This window comes from Marmota monax, unplaced genomic scaffold, assembly GCF_021218885.2.
Source record: "Marmota monax isolate L192 unplaced genomic scaffold, Marmota_monax_Labrador192_F-V1.1 WCK01_AAM20220418_F8-fsc00017, whole genome shotgun sequence".
In the NCBI taxonomy this organism is placed as follows: domain Eukaryota; kingdom Metazoa; phylum Chordata; class Mammalia; order Rodentia; family Sciuridae; genus Marmota; species Marmota monax.
Genome location: NW_026695241.1, coordinates 21495491 through 21511962, shown reverse-complemented (window position 1 = coordinate 21511962; position 16472 = coordinate 21495491). Strand labels below are relative to the sequence as shown.

Genomic DNA, 16472 nt, shown 5'->3' with positions numbered 1-16472 from the left:
AGAAATGGAAAAACAGTGAGGGGTATTCATAAAATGGAATACTGTGCCGCCTAGGAAGTATCTGTTGTCTACAATAACGATATAGAATTTACTATTCAATGAGGATATCTTATTATTTTCTTCAAATTCTTAAAATGCATTTTAAACAATCCCTACTTGAAGATCATTTTGGTTCTGAAAACATCCTTATTTTTTGTTTAGTAACTCACTTATGTTTTCTTGCCACTAAACTATTGAGAAATTTTTAAATTAGTGCTTTTGGAAGCAAACAAGTCCCAGAGTTTTATTGAGTGATACTCTGATAAGAAACTCTTAAATGGATTTGCACATATATTTTATTCCTATGCTAACTCCTAAATCCATTTTCATCCTAACAAAGCTATATTTTCCAAAATTCCCCATGAATAAAAAGAAGACTGGATTTAATTGACTATGATAGAAATGGTATCTTAGGATTAAAGATAAAGCCTAGACTTCAGGTAAATTTAATACTTGAATTGTGGTTTGCAACTGAAGTTTGCAATTTTCTATTGATTAATAAAAAGAATAAAAAATATGAAAAAAGGAATACTACTCAGAAATAAAAAACAATTTATTAACATACACAATAACATGAATGAATCTCAAAAACATGTTAAGTCAGATAAAGCTAGGCACACAACCTGGGAGGCTGAGGCAGGAGAATGCCAAGTTCAAGTCCAACCTCAGCAATTCAGCAAGGCCTTGAGCAACTTTGCAAGACTCTGTCTCAAAATAAAAAACAAAAAGGGCTGGGGATATAGCTCAATGGGTAAGGTGCCCCGGGTTCAATTCTCAGTTATTCTCTCCCATCCAAAAAAGAAGCCAGAAAAAAAAGAGTACATGTGGTATGATTCCATTTCTATGAAACCCAAAAACAGAAAATCAGAGAGTAGTTCATGAGAGGGAGGCCAAAAACTAACTTGATTTGAAAGAGACATGAGACAACTTTGTGCAGGCTATAGGCTTGAAGAATGTCCATCCTTAGACACCACCTAAGAATTTATGATTACCCAAGAGAAAAATAAAGAATAGGAACAAGTAACTTCATTTAAAGGTTTGACTACTACAAGGTTAATGATTTTATTTAATTAATTTATTTATTTATTTATTTACTTTGCTGGGGATTGGACTCGGGGCCTCATTCATAACTAAATCCATGCTCTACCACGGAGTTCCCTGCCCCCAGCCCCTATGATACTTTAAATGTTCCACTAGTGATCAAATATATACAAATTTCAAAAACCAGTTACTATTTTCTCCCTATCAAATAAGCAAATATTTGTTCTCCATGTCCCCATTAGCCAGTTTTTTTTCAACACACATCCCCTCTTTTTGAGGTGCCTTTTTTTAAAAAATGAATTAGGGATCAATATCATGGAAACTATGATAATTACTTCACAAGTACTTTGGGGCTTCATAAAAAGGACACAAGAGACAACTTGCACTAGCTAGTCTACTGGGCAGCAGGGGACAAAAAGAATATGAGCGTTATTTCAGACATGAATACTTAGTTTAGTAAATGAAGTCAAAGGCCTTCAGGGTAAGCTAACAAATCTATAGTCAAGAAAAATTATAAAATTCAGTACAATGCAAATATAAACCAATCTGAACTAGAGAAAATAATTAGATGATTTTGTGATTTTCCACAGGACTGGGCTCAGCTCTTTTAAAAGAAACAAAAGAACAGAAAGGCACCACAAGAAGTCAAGCCAGCAATCTGATTTCCCAGGAAATTAGTTCTTACTTGACAAAGAAGTGGCCCCATATTCTAAAAGAACACAACTCTTCAAGTAGAGATGAGACATGTAAACTCAAATACTCTGTAAAAAATGTATGCTCTTTCGTCTTAAGATCTCCAAAGAGGGGCTGGGGTTGTGGCTCAGTGGTAGAGCGCTTGCCTAGCATGTGTGAGGCACTGGGTTTGATTCTCAGCACCACGTAAACAAATAAAATAAACAAAATGAAGTTATTGTGTCCATCTACAACTAAAAAAAAATTTAAAAAAAAAAAGATCTCCAAAAGAGAATATTTAATGCCATTTTTAAAAGCCCAATTTAGAGTTAAATATTCTATAAACAAAGAATAAGTTTCTTTCAAAATGCTAAGTAGAATTGGGCACGTGACTCAGTGTGAGAATGCTTGCCTAGCATGTCCAAGGCCCTGGGTTCAACGCCCAGCACTACAAAAAAAAAAAAAAAAACCACAGAAAAAACAGCCTGTATAAAGGGAGAAAATCTTTGTAAATTGTGTTTGAAAAGGGATTTATATCCAGAATATATAAAGAAGTTTTATAATTCAATAAAGACAACTCAAATTTGTTAGTGGGCAAAGGTCCAAATCGATAATTCTTCAAAGACATACAAATAGCCAATAAGCACATAAAGATTCTCAACATCATCAACCATCAGGGAAATTAAAATCAAAACCAGAATTTCAACTTTACCCTGCTAGAATGATTCTAATCAAAAAACAAATAAAGCCTAGGGGGAGCTGGGGGCAGGGGTCTAGCTCAGAGGCAGAGCTAGTACTTCCAAAGCTGTGGATTCCATTTCCAGGATGCAGCTAACTTTGAAGTTACTATATGACCCAACAATTCCACTGCTATGAAATTACTCAAAAGAAGTGAATACATATCTATACAAAAACCTGTACATGGTTCATATCAGTTTTATCTGAATAGGCAAAAAGTGGAAATCCAAAATCTATTATTAGGGGGAAAAAAAAGTTTGTATTTTAAAGTGTAATACATGCAGGGCTGGGGGTATAACTCAGCAGCAGAGCATTTGCCTAGCATGAGCAAGGTCCTGGGTTCAATCCCCAGCAGCATAAAAAAAAATTACACACACAATACATCCATATAATGGAATACTACTCGTCAATAAAAAGGAATGAATTATTGACATATAGAAAAGAATGGATAGATCTCAAATTAATTAGGCACAGTGAAAAAAGCCATACAGATTCTCTCAAAAAAATTTATATATATATATATATATATATATATATATATATACACACACACACACACACACTCACACACACACCCTATGATTCTGTTTACATAGAATTATGGGAAATACAAATTAATGTATAATGATGGATAGCAGATCAGGGTTGTTTCCAGTAGGGGAAAGGGATGGACTACAAAAAGGCACAGAAGTAAGGCATGGTGGCACACACCTATAATCCCAGTGGCTCAGGAGGCTGAGGCAGGAGGATCACAAGTTAGAGGTCAGCCTCATCAACTTATTGAGGCTCTAAGCAACTTGGTAAGACCCTGTCTCAAAATAAAAAATAAGGCTGAGGTTGTGGCTCAGTGGTAGAGTGTTTGTTTGCCTAGTATGTGTGAGGCACTGGGTTCAATCCTCAGCAAAACACAAAATAAATTTTTTAAATAAATAAAATAAAAAATAAAAAGAGGTGGATAAGTGCCCTTGGGTTCAAACCCTGGTACCAAAAAGAAAAAGAAAAGAACAACAATTTTGGGAGTGATAAGTATGTGTCTTGCCTTGAATGCATATATAAGTTCAAACTATACTTTATGTACAGTTTCATTTATGCCAAACATGAATAAAACTGTCAAAAATGTATATGCTATGTTAGGGGAAGAAATATATATTAGTATTTCTGAAATGGTACATTTGGGTAAGAAAAAAAGTAGAAAGAGTAATCTGAGAGCTTTTATGTATGGCAAGCATTTTTAAAAGCCAAAATATTGAACCCAGGGCCTTGTGCATGTGAGGCAAGCACTCTACCAACTGAGCTACATCCCCAGCCCTTAAAAGCCAAAATATTTTCAGTGACCACCACTTAATAATAGCTGAATAAATCGTGGAAATAACCAAAGCTACTCTGAATTCAGTCTAGTCTTTAAAATAGAGATTTTTTTAAAAATCCATTTCAATATTTATTTGAACAATGAAAGTATACATATACATGTATGTTTAGAACATATTACTTTATTATACAGATAATATTTGATAAACATAATAGATTGTAGAAATCTACTGCAGAAAAACCTACCCCCAATTTTGCAGGTAACAGACTGAAAATTGTTGATAAGGATATTCAATGCCAAGGAGACTCAATACTTAAATATTAGCATATAAAATAGAAATCTAATGAAAAATTTATCTAATAAGTTCCATAGTTACACTTCATATTCCAAAAGAGTTTAGTGATTATCTATAACTCATGCCGATAAGAATTTACTCTGACCTAAAAGCAAAATAGGGGCTGGGGATGTAGTGCGCTCGCCTGGCATGTGTGCGGCGGCCCGGGTTCGATCCTCAGCACTACATACAAACAAGATGTTGTGTCCGCCAAAAACTAAAAAATAAATATTAAAATTCTCTCTCTCTCTCTCTTTAAAAAATAAAAAAATAAAAGCAAAACATAGCTGAATTAAAATGAAGATTCAAGTTTTTCCAAGGATAACTGAAAATATGAGTCAGGAGAATTCAAGATTCCTTTATATGTCAACTGAAGTTTAAGTTTCATAGTACAACTTAATGCATAAGACTTTCTTACAGTCCCTTCCAAAAACACAGAAAAAGTTTTTACCTCCGACCTGCTCCACTAAAAATGCTGGATCCTTGCAACAATAACCAACACTTACTGAGAGTATTTACTGTGAGCTAAGCACTATGTTAAACTGTTTAACTTTACATGGATTATCTCAAATAATCCTCAAAGCAATTAATTTTTTCAGGTGAGAAAACTGAATAAAGCTAAGAGTTCATTTATGCAGAACCCAGTGGCAATGGTGCACAACTACAAACCCAACTCAGGAAGCTGAAGGAGGAAGTTCTCAAGTTGGAGGCCTGCCTAGGCAACCAGGGAGAATCTGTCCCAAAATAAAACAAAAAAAATGGGCTGGAGTTGTGGGTCAGTAGTATAGCAAGGACCTGAGTTCAATCCCAGCACCATAGAGGGAAAAAAAAGGAAGAAAAGATGATCAGTCATGTAAATGAACATTTGAAGTTCATTTTCTTACCAATATTTTCAATATGGTACATGGTAATGCTGTCACTGCAAGAGTAAGGAAGACTTAAACTATGATAGGAAATATTCTTTCATACTGCCAATAAATAATTTTCAAAAAAATAAGATTGTGTCAACTCTTTAAAATAGTTAACCATTCAAAAATTAAGTTTATTGATGAAATTTAAAGAAAGTCATTACATCATGAATGCGATGGAAAATGCATACCTACTTTTCATCAATTTAAAAAACAAAATAACTTTTTAGCAGCTTTCTACACATACATATTCCCCCACCCCACCCTACCCAGCGCTGGGGAACATGTCAGGCAGGTGCTCTATCACTGAACTACATTCCCAGCATTTTTCATGTTGTTGTTGAGACAGGGTCTTGCCGAGTTGCCCAGGCTGGCCTCAAACTTGCAATCCTCCTGCCTTAGATCCTGAGTAGCTGGGAGAAAGATTCTTCTTTCACCTCTGACCAAATTCTTTACTAAGGAAGATATAGGGCTTAACTTCTGAAATAAAAATCTAATTCTACTTGAATTGTGAAGAAAAATGTTGTTGTTTGCAATTTTTATTCCTTACTATTTAATTTTTGAGACATGATCTCACCATGTTCCCCAGACTAGCCTCAAACTCCTGGGCTTTAGATGTCCTCCTGCCTCAGCCTCCCAAATAGCTGGAACAGGAGGCACAAGATACCTGGCCCAGCTTTTATAAAAATGTGTTAACTCTTGGGAAAAATAAGCTGATTCTTTTTTTTTTTTTTTTAGTTTTCGGCGGACACAACATCTATGTTTGTATGTGGTGCTGAGGATCGAACCCGGGCTGCACGCACGCCAGGCGAGCTCGCTACCGATTGAGCCACATCCCCAGCCCTGAAATAAGCTGATTCTAACTGGCATTTAGAACTAATTTAAAATCATTAATAATACTGTTAAATAAAGTCATTCAATAAAAGCAATGATTTTGATAATAAAATTAACATTCAATTGTTTTTTCTAGTGATAGGGTTAGTGGTTCCCACTGTTAACCAAACACTCATATACTTAGAAGACCACGTAATATGCTAGAGATACAGCCTCTGACCACCCAAGGCCTCCTTCTAAAATATGGTCTAATCCACTAATCTAAATCAATCACAAAACAAAGATAATAAATGCCTAAAATACATGTAAAGTTTTAAAGTCAAGTGTTTTTCTTAAATACTATATGGCTTATAATCACAGTAACTGCAATATTAACTTATCTTACAAAGAGAAACTTATAGTAAGTCTAAAGTTGTTTTAATTATTAACAATACCATGAATGCAGTGCCTCCTACAAGCAAAGCATTATACAAAATGCTTTTCATTTTCACCATCAGTCTAGTAAGGAGGATATATAAATTCCTCTTTACAGATGACAAAACTGAGTTTAAGAGAAGTTAAATAAACTTCTCAATCAGTTAACAAAGTCAGAATTCAAGAACTTAGTCATAAAATTATAAACCTGAATTTTGTCTCTTTTACCATGCTTTTCTCTGAATACAAATGGTACCTTTTTCAATTTCATTATGTGGCAATGACAGATATTTTTCTGCAATCTTCAAGGTATTCTGTGGTTCTATAAGATCCTAGGTTTAGGGCTGGGGCTGCAGCTCAGTGGTAGAGCACCTGCCTCACATGTGTGAAGCACTGGGTTCGATCCTTAGCACCACATAAAAATAAATAAAGATACTATGTCCATCCACAACTACAAAAAATTTAAAAAAAGAGATTCTAGGTTTAAAAAAAATAAAAGGATTAATCTTGATTATGAAATACTGAGCTAAAATTCCTTACAAGAGTTAATTCTATTACAAGCAATTAATAAATTATCCACATGATACAACTAAAACGTACCAGAGCTACACATATGCACAACTGACCCAAATGAAGCACTGCTAACTTTGACTTTCCCAAGGCCAAAGGTATCCAAGATCAATCTTAACTAAGTCATAAATTTACCTGATTGCTAGTTCCTGGCTTTCCTGACTGCCTTTATTCAGAGCCATGCAATGTTCTACAGATTTCAGTCCTGCTTCTTCCCTAACTAAATGGGAAAAAAAATTAATAATCATTTTCAGATAACTATATATATGTTAGTATAACCAGGATTCCATAATTAAGATTTGGTTGTTACATCAGAGAATTTAAGACTGATTTTAGTTAAAAGAATCTAAAGTAGCAGCCAGCAAATGGGGAGAAATAGAATTTGGATGAAGAGAAAGGGAGAAGTCACTGAATATTAATTACTAACATAGCAATTCCTTGATTAATCCATTCCATGACTAAGGGGAAGCCTGGCAGGGTGGTGCACACCTGTTATTTAGCTATTTGGGAAGCTGAGGCAGGAGAACTGAAAGTTCAAAGCCAGCCTGGGCACTTGGTAAGACCCTGTCTCAAATTAAAACATTAAAAAGGGCCAGGGATGGGCTGGGGATATGGCTCAAGCAGTAGCGCGCTCGCCTGGCATGGGTTCGGCCCGGGTTTGATCCTCAGCACCACATACAAATAAAAGATGCTGTGTCCATCGAGAACTAAAAAATAAATATAAAATAAATAAATAAATAAATAAAAAAGGCCAGGGATGTAGTTCAGTGGTACAGGTACCTGACTGCTAGTTCCTGGCTTTCCTGACTGCCTTTATTCAGAGGCATGCAATGTTCTACAGATTTCAGTCCTGCTTCTTCCCTAACTAAATGGAAAAAAAAAATAATAATCATGTGTGAGGCCCTTGGTTCAATTCCCAGTAGCATAAGGGGAAAAAAAAAAAAAAAAAGGATGACTAGGGAGTCCCTTCCTAATCCTTTTCTCCACTGGAGAGGACAAGTAGGAAGGCTTGCCCTAGCTATGGTTGCTATTCCCAGAATATGCAGAAGCAGAGATAATGTTGAGTCTTCTTCCAAACTCACATGCTCAAGGCTGGGGATGTAGCTCAGTGGTAGAGCACTTGCTTAGCATGCTCAAGGCCCTGGTTCTATCTCCAACACTGCAAAAACAAACCAAAACAAAAAACAAAAAACCCAGTGATAAATCAACATGGTCCTACACAGCCTCTCATTCTCTAGGACTAGCACTTCTCAGTCTATTTACTTGCATTCTGACATGATTTTTTGAGTGGAAGAAAACAAAGGAAGATTTATAACAATTAAAGCTGCAGAGAACTAAGAATAAGTACATGGAAGAATGCTGCAAATAGGACCATCCTCCTTTACATATGTCACTCCAGGAAAACTGCCAAGAACCACTCACTTCTCTAGACATACTTCCTGCAGATTCTCCAGACTCTTCCTTAAGCACATGTCTGTATTCTCATTCTCTAGTATTCCTTGTTTTAGCTTTAAGATCTCTAAGTGCATAATTTTATATTCTCCAAAATATATGGAAATAGTGTACTAGTATTTAGTAACAATACTAGTACTAGTATTTAGTAACTATTCATCATTATCTGTGTCTCACTTCTGAATATAAATCCTAAAGTCCTATATAGTATTTCTACCTATAATAATGAAATTTACAATGTTATGCTTAAATTTTGTTACTAAAGCATTTACCATAATGTCAAGATAAAAATAAGATGGCAAAAAAAAAAATTCTTTTTGATTTAGAAAGTTTTGGGGTTTTTTTTTTGGGGGGGGCGGAGGTTAGCCCTTTTTATTTTTAGACAGGGTCTTAATAATAAATTGCTTAGGGTCTCATTAAATTCTGACGTTGGCTTTGAATTTGTGAGCCTCCTGCCTCAGCCTCGGGAGCCACTGGGATTTCAGGCTGCACCCTGTGAGAATACATTATTTCATTTCTCTTAGCCCTTCAAGGAAATACAAATCAGGGTTCAGAAACTAGCAGAATTAAAAATCTTCCTAAAAATCAAAATCTATTAAACACAATGTATGTGTTTTAGAAAATCCAAAATAAAATGTAGCTTTTCAAGTACTTTATTACATAAAATACTTTTTTTTAAGGTGGTAAGTTTACTAAGTGACCTTTCCTTTTTAAAAAAATTTGTTCTAATTAGTTATATATGACAGCAGAAGGTACTTTGATTCATTGTACACAAATGGAGCACAACTTTTCATTTCTCTGGTTGTACATGATATAGTCACACCGTTTGTGGAATCTTACATGTACCTCGGGTAATGGGCCAAGTGATTTTTCTGATAAAGAAATTCCTCCTCCATCCCCCAACACTGGAGATTGAACCCAGGAGTGCTCTACCACAGCACTTTTTATTTTTTTTCTCCCCCAGACAGGGTCTTGCAAAATTGTCCAGGCTAATGTTGAACTTGCAATCCTTTTGCTTCAGCCTCCCAAGTAGGTGGGACAAAAGATGTCAACAACCACACCAGGCTGACAACAGAATTCTCGAAGCAAGCAAAAAACCAGATACAGAGGTTTTGCGCTTTTACATAACTATATTTTTAGGCACCAAAATTTCCATTAAGATTTAATGTATGAGCCAGGCATGGTGGTGCATTCCTGTAATCCCAGCAGATTGGGTGGCTGAGGCAGGAGGACCGTGAGTTCAAAGCCAGCCTTGGCAACTTAGTGAGGCCCTATAACTCAGAGACTCGGGAGACAGATAGGACGATCACAAGTTCTAGGCCAGCCTGGGCAATTTAGGGAGACCTTGCCTCAAAATGAAAAATAAGAGATGTAGCTCAGTGATAAAGGCCTACATTCCATCCCATGGGTAGGGTTGGGTGAAAAAGGATAAGATTTGGGCTGGGGTGGTGTACTCAGTGGTATAGTGCTTGCCTAGTACATGTGAAGCACTGGGTTCAATCCTCAGCACTTCATAAAAACAAATAAATAAAATAAAGGTTATTAAAAATAAAAAAAAAAAAGAAGAATGCAGAGCTGGGGGTCATAGCTCAGTGGTAGAGTCCTTGTCTCACATGTGTGAGGCACTGGGTTTGATCCTCAGCACCACAGAAAAATAAAATAAAGGCATTGTGTCCATCCTCAACTAAAAAATATTTTTTAAAAAATGCAAAAACAATTTCTTTTATTTAAAAAAAGGATAAAACTTCCATGAAATAGAAAATAAACTTGATTAACTCATTAATTAAACTTCCATTTAAAAAAAATCATTTATCTGAATAAACCTTGGTAAGTGAAACTGAATCTCACAAAATAATACAATTAGGAGCACACAGTTTCTTTGGGATTTAAAAAAAAACACAATTGATTCAACTATAGCTTAACAGATCTCACTGCAAAATGAGTTGAGCAATTAAAGCTATTTATAGATAAGTATGATTAAATTATGGATAAATAATAATTCAACTGAATAAAGTCCATTTATTAAGTAACCAAACTGTTCAAGGTTCACAATTATGTAGAATGAACTTCTAGATTTTTTTCCCCCATACTTAAGATTTTACATTTTTCCATCACTTGGTGTAGAAATGAGTGATCTATATAAATGTAAAATGACTGAAAGTGTTAGGGATATTCCATTTACCCAATTCAAGAAATCAAAAGCTTTCATCTATGGAAACTTTGTGACAAAAAACTCAGTAAATTTGTTTTGTTTAAAAAAAAAAAAACCCTGCCTTTGATTTCAAATATGTTATTTGAAGGCTGGAAAACAAACTTTTTTAAAGAAATAGAAATACTTGTAATCGAATTACATTTTTTAAAAATTCCATTAGTTATTGATGGACCTTTATTCATTTATTTATATGTGGTGCTGAGAATCGAACCCAGTACCTCACACATGCTAGGCAAGCACGCTACCACTGAGCCACCACCCCAGTCCTCAAATTACATTTTTTTTTTTTAATATTTATTTTTTAGTTTTCGGCGGACACAACATCTTTTTATTTGTATGTGGTTCTGAGGATCGAACCTAGGCCGCATGCATGCCAGGCGAGCGCGCTACCACTTGAGCCACATCCCCAGCCCATTTTTTTTTTTTAATATTCTTTTTTTTTTTTTTAGTTTTGGGCGGACACAACATCTTTGTTTGTATGTGGTGCTAAGGATCGAACCCGGGCCGCACGCATGCCAGGCGAGTGCACTACCGCTTGAGCCACATCCCCAGCCCAAATTACATTTTTTAAAGGAAAAAAAAAAATATCCAAAAATCTTGATGTAAAGCTATGGAAATAGTTTTTTCACAACTTCATAAAAAATTAATGAAAGGTTATATAATATCCTGGATTAAAAATTGTAAAGAAAGCTACAAGGATCTCTTTCAGTTTTCAATATTGATTTTTGTTCTCACATCCATAAAAACAGATCTAAATCAACTCTATCTTGTTTTCAAATAAACCATCTAGTTTTCAAAAGAAAAAAAATCAAATCAAGAAGAACATAAAACATTCTTCTTTTAAAATTTTTTTAGTAGATGAACACAATACTTTTATTTATTTTATTTTTATGTGGTGCTGAGGATTAAATCCAGTGCCTTATACATGTGAGGCAAGCACTCTGCCACTGAGCCACAATCCCAGCCCAATGTACATATTCTTAATATAACTTTGCATAAATACTGTGGATTACCTTTAGGTTCCTCAAACAAGTTAAATTTACAACATATGCCACAACCAGTTCACTCTCTGGGGAGAAAACCAATGAAACAAAAGCTCCTGCTTAATAAACAATTGTCTTTGTAGGTAAGCCTCTATCCCAGTGCATTTTTCTGTCAAGTATTAACACCATTTTCTTCTCTCTACAGAAAGGTAGAAATCATATTGCTGATTCCCTTAAAAATGTATTATGTATTAGGTCAAGAAAATATTTTGACAGTCTAAACACAAAATACCTTTTCACTTTGTTTTGAAATGTTTCTTTTTTTATTTTTGCTTACTTTCCATATCTGAAATGTTCTCAAATATTTCAGTGTGAGTTGTTTACTGTCAATAATCTGTGTATACTTAGGGTTTTTGTATTTTATTATTATTATTACAGACAATGCTTTACAGTACAGTGGGGGGGGGGGGGTAAACAAGAGGGCCCAAGTGAAACAAAAGTGAAAAAACAGCAATTTCTCTTAAGTCCTTAATGCAAAAGATTCTAAATATCCAAAAATATTGAGTCAGAGGCACAACACAATATATAACACCAACACAAGAGAAACCAAATCAGAAACCAAAAAATTTAATGAAATGTCATCATCTGAGATAGGATAACCATGTAAAGATCTATGAGTAAATTACCCAGCGCTTAGATATTAGAGAGTTGCTCTTACTATACTGAATGGCTCAAGAGTTTCTCAAACTTTGAATGTAAAAAGTTCATTTTACATTGTGACCTAGTACAAACATGTATGAGAAATTTCCCAAAATAATACTTTTCCTTACCAACTAGTTTATTCTGTTATACTTCATTGTATTTCCCATGCTGATGTAATCTGGAAATTTGATTTTATAAATTACTAACTAATCATGATCCAAAGTTTTAAAAACAGGCTTTAAAAAGGGTACCCTGGGGCTGGGGGTGTAGTTCAGTGGTAGAGACTTGCCTAGCATGAAATATATTTAAAGGCGGGGGGTGGTGTCACCTATCCTTTATAATAGGATCCTTTTTGCAATTTGCCTCTAATTGTTTCTTTTGCAGGATGGGCAGGTAGTTTCAGGCTGCTAATTATTACTATTTCCTTAAAAGCAAGTAGTTCTTAAAGTACAGTCCCTTAACCAACATAAGCATCACTTGAGATAAATACAAATTCTTGGGTCCCACCCCAGATCTACTGAATCAGAAACCCCAGGTGGAGCCCAGCATGGTGGCACCTGCTTGTAATTGCAGCTACTCAAAGCTGAGGCAGGGGAATCACAAGTTCTAGGGCTGCCTGGGCAATTTAGTGAGACCAGCAGTCAAAACAAAATTTAAAAGGGGTACCCACCCCTTTTGTGGCCCAGCTCAGTGGGATACTGCTCACCTAGCCTGCACCAGGCCTTGGGTTCAAACCCCAATACCACAAAACAAACAAAAACAAACCCCAGGTGGAGCCAAACAATCTGTAGTTAGCAAGTGATTCTGAGGTAAAAAAAAAAAAAAAAAAAGTTTGAAGATCTCCACCTTAAAGAACTCAGATCTTTAGCCTCTACTCAATAATCCAATTCACAGTGCTATGTTCCAATCACTAGTCTAAAAGCTCTACAAACACTAACATGTAAAAATAAATAAAAACTTAGAACCCTATTAAATAAAAACTGTTAGTAATCGGGGGAATTCTGGCACCATGGGGCATGCCTGCAATCCCAGCCACTCAGGAGGGTAAGGCAGAAGGCTCACTAAATTCGAGGCCAGCCTGGGAAATTTAGCAAGACTCTATCTCAAAATAAAAATTTTTAGAAAGAGTCGGGGATGTTGCTCAGTGACAAAGTGTTTGCCTATCACGCCTGTGGCCCTGGGTTCAATATCCAACACTCCAAAACAAAATCAAAAAAACTATCAGTCTCCCTAATATACAGATGAGAAAACCGCAGAGTTAAGCCGATCAAGCCAGGTGGTGGAACTAGAATTTAAATTTATTTTCAGTTTAGCAGGGTATGCCTATCCTTGTCATGAATATCTTCCTTCTGATCAAGTCCCCAGTTCCATTCCCTTAGTTCAACTACTCCTCCCCTTTCCCCTCTCAAATTCCCCCGTCCTGTCAACGTCCTTATTTTCTAGTATTATGGCTGTCGTCCCAAAACAAATTTCTAAAGCAGTGGAATGCAAGTTACTTAACCTTGCTTTTTAGAACCTTTTCTCTGGTCCTAGATGGGATCTTAGTATTAATTATGAAGCTGAAGTTTCTAGTCTTTCTGAAGACCTTAGAACCTATTACTGGCACCACCATTAATTTCGCTTATCTACTGTCCTGGCTAGTCTCCACAGGACCACTACTCTCTTCCTGCGCAACTTTCTCGCTCGCTGGCGGCGTCTACTACTCCCTTCCTACAGGGAAATCACTCTTCCCCTCCCACCTCCACCCACCTCCATTCCATTTCGCTGGAGGGAACTTCCACTTCCCCGCAGAACCCTCACCCGATCTACTCCTCGAGGATTTCTTTCCTCGTGTCCCGGGGATCTTCAGACCCACAAGCTGCCGGTCGGGTCTCGGGTCTCTGATCCCAAACTAGCCGTGGGGGGCAGGGCGCAGCGGTTCCTCGCCCCCCCCCCCCCCGAGACGGTTCAAGGTCTCGGCGGGTCCGACCCTCGGAAGACCCGCCGCTCGCCATCTCCGCAGGGGCCCTTCCCCTCCGGACGGCCGCCTTTCTCAGGAGACTTCTCACCCCGCTCAGTGCCTTTCCTCAGACGCCCCACTCGGACCCAGGCCGCCCCCTGTCACTCCGGACCCCGGCCGCCCTCGGGCTCCCCACCTCCCTCTCTCTCCGATAGGGGCCACTCCCAGTTCCCTTGACCCCCAGCTCTGGCCGCACCCGCTGCTCCCGAGCTTTCGGGGCTCCCCCTCTCACTCCCAAGTCGTCCTGGTTATTCCCAAGTCACCCCGCCCTCGGACCAGTCACCCTGGGTCACCCCCCTCTCTCTGGGACCCCAGTCGCTAACGTCTCCTCAGGGAGCTACCTCTCACACAGCCGCCCGCAGTCAGCGCCCCAGACCCGAGCAGCGGGATGTCCCAAAGGACCTCCCGGCCTGACCCGCTGGTGTCCGGCGCCAGCCTACCTTCCCAGCGCGAACTCCAGGAACCGGGCCATTCTCCCACCAGCCCAGTCAGGGCGAACTCGCCTCCGCCCTGGCCCTGGCCCCGGCCCCAACCCGGCCCGTAGTCCAGGCCCCCTTCCTCCGGCCTCCGCCTCCGGAGCGCTGAGCTGGAGTTTCAGCCCCATCACGGCCTCCAAACCTGAGGCCCACGTTACAGCACTCACCTGCCGGGGCCCCCCGACCAACTCCCGGGCTGGTGCCTCTACCTCGGCCGCCAGTAGCCACCAAGCGCCACCACCTCCCCCATGACAACAGGCCCACCCTATATCATACTTCCGACCTATCCATTGGACCGTGGGGCGGCGGCTCTCTGCTATGATTGGCTCAATTTACCCGCCCGTCATCGCGTCTTTAACGCCCCTTTTCCTGGACCGTGTATTCGCCCCCGCCCGGACCTGGAGAGCCTTAGACCAAGCTTTATTTGTAATTGGTTGATAGTTGGGCAGTTCGAAGTTTTGATAGGCTGCTTGACGTGTCTGTTAAGTTAACTGGCAAAGGATGTGACCACCACGGTTGGTTCAAGCTTGTGCAGTTTGGTTGCGCAGTAGAAAGCAAAGAAGGGGCAGACGCTCACAACCGAGGTTTCTGGGGAAGGGTTAACTCTTTGTTGTGGAGTGAAAACTCTTCCCCTTCTCTGGCTCCCTTCCTACAAGGCGAAGCTTATCAGTGCCAACTTACTCATAGAGCTAACCCTTGCAAAACACCAATACCAGAGGTTGTGTTTAAGAAGTATTTCTAATCCCCTGGAAGAAAGGTACTGTAGAGATAAAATTTTCCCCTTTCCTTGAGGTCCCAATGCTCCCAGTTTCCTTGAAGTTCTTTCCGGGAATCTCCCAGCTAAAGGGCAAAGAGCAGCCTTCTATTTAGCAGCAAACAGTCCACTTCAGTTGCGATTATATAAGTCGTCAATAAAATGAAGCGTAACCTCAAGAGCTCTCCAGCTTCCAGACCCACTCCTAGAGGGCTTCTGACAAGTGACCAGCCAGTCATCAGCAAGTTTTGAATAAGCGGGCCACATTTTACCCTTGTGGATGTTCTGGAAATAAGAATTCCTGCCCCCTCCTCTCCTTCCATCCTTGCTTGTTTTTTTTTTTTTTTTTTTATGTTCATCAGTTTTTAAATAGTCCTACTAGCTGTGTGTCAGATACTTTAAAAGCTTGTGTTTTTTTTTTTCTAAACCTCTTCCTAGCAGTCTAAATTAGAGCCATTGAATGAATTGCAGTGTTTGTTTGTTTGTTTCTTTTCTGTCTCTCTTGGCACAATGCACAAGAATAAATGATTGCATTTTTTATTCATTTGGGTACAAATCACAGTAGGCATTTTTGAGAAATCTGGTGTTGCTATAAAAACTCTTGTGCTCCTAGAAATATATTCATCATTAGCTTTTGTGCTTTTCTTTTTCATTTCCACCCACTTTTCCTGCTCCTGAACAAGAAAATGGTGTCCTAATTACTCTTTGAATTTCTAAATCATATTTAAATTTACCTTCTTCACTTATCTACCTATGTACTAAGCAAACCCACAGTCCTTGAAACATACACGAACTCCATCAAGGATCTGTTCACCTCACAAGCACTACTTTAAGATTGGGATCTTTCTGTGGGACCAAGAATCTGGACTTTGGAAATTTTGTACTTTGCCCCTACCTTCTTCCTGCTAATTCTTTGTTCCTGTCTATTTTACTTACTAACCTATCCTTTGCAGAGCAAGCTACAAGGAAACTAAAACTGTATGGTTTGTTATCCAGAAGAAAAAAATAATAATTTTCTAGTTTATATTTTTAGTC

The 16472-nt window shown here is 38.2% G+C and overlaps 1 protein-coding gene across 12 annotated transcripts in view; it reads right to left on the bottom strand.

Annotated features, from left to right (window-relative positions):
- Positions 1 to 14983, bottom strand: part of Numb (NUMB endocytic adaptor protein) — a 172363-nt gene extending 157380 nt beyond the window's left edge. For 9 of the 12 annotated variants that reach the window (XM_058577691.1, XM_058577698.1, XM_058577695.1 and 6 more), the window contains exons 1-2: positions 14851 to 14948; positions 7942 to 8018 (exon numbers count right to left, since the gene is read on the bottom strand). The gene's annotated coding sequence lies outside the window, so the exon portion shown is untranslated. Of the gene's footprint in view, positions 1 to 7941; positions 8019 to 14850 lie in introns of all 12 variants that reach the window. The other 3 variants (XM_046440947.2, XM_046440951.2, XM_046440948.2) reach the window with 3 other exon arrangements.
- Between the last annotated feature and the right edge of the window lie 1489 nt (positions 14984 to 16472).